Genomic DNA, 1032 nt, shown 5'->3' with positions numbered 1-1032 from the left:
CTTGGGGCAGTCCCTGCTCACGTGGCCGGACTGACCACAGGTATAACACACGATGCCCAGAACCCTACATGCTCCTCCATGTGACCTCCCACACTTGGCACACCGGCCCCAGCCCTGCTGGCCCCTACCCGAATAATCAGAGGTCTTAGGCTTCTTAGCCTAAGCCCCTACTGCATGTACCTACTCAGTCTTACGCTTCGTGTGGGACTTCAACTCCATCTCCCTCCCACGGGCCTTCTCTACCATCTCATTCAGGGTTTTGCACCCCGTAAAGCTCACAAACTCCCGAATATCATCCCTCAGCATGGAATGATATCGGGTCCACTTCATCTCCTCATCAGTAGCATACTGTGGAATCAACAAAGCTTGCTCCCGTAACTTGGCGGTAATCTCTGCCACAGTCTCGGTGGTCTGCTGCAACCCATGAATCTCCCATACCAGTTGTTGCACCTCAATGGGTGGTGAAAACTCCAAATCAAATCATCGGCTCAATGGGCACCGACCTGGCCTGCACCAATCTCAGCCCTGAATGATCCAAGTCTCTCCTCCCTTAGATCCATAATACCCTCCTTGACCGTCCCAAAGATGATTGGGGTCACGTCAAGGATTCCTCGGGTAACCTCGGCTGCAATGAGCTCGCGCAACCTCTTATCAATGTCATCGGTAGTGTCTCCTGATCCCGCCCTAGATCCTGATCCCCCAGCTCCAAATCGTGTCACTACCATGCTGAACGGAAATATAATAAATTGCAGTTATCAGGATTACTATATAAGGGATCTCCCCACACCGGTCCTCCTTGAAGGCGTCAGATCCAACAGTGGTTCAGGTATAGGTCGTGTGCTTCCTATAGTATGGGCCCAATACTACCTTCCACACCTACATGTACCTTTCCCCACTGTGCTACCTGATAAACCAAACCATATTCCATAACTACCCCGCATACTAATATCAGGTTGTCGTAAGATTTACCAGATTCATATCAACTAGACCAATCATAACACGTTGCCTTAATGCATGAAAATTGTACACAGA

This window comes from Lactuca serriola, chromosome 3 (genome assembly GCF_051521515.1).
Source record: "Lactuca serriola cultivar US96UC23 chromosome 3, Lser_US96UC23_V15, whole genome shotgun sequence".
Taxonomy (NCBI): Eukaryota; Viridiplantae; Streptophyta; class Magnoliopsida; order Asterales; family Asteraceae; genus Lactuca; species Lactuca serriola.
The sequence above is the reverse complement of the archived record's forward strand: the minus strand, read 5'-3'. Positions refer to the sequence as shown.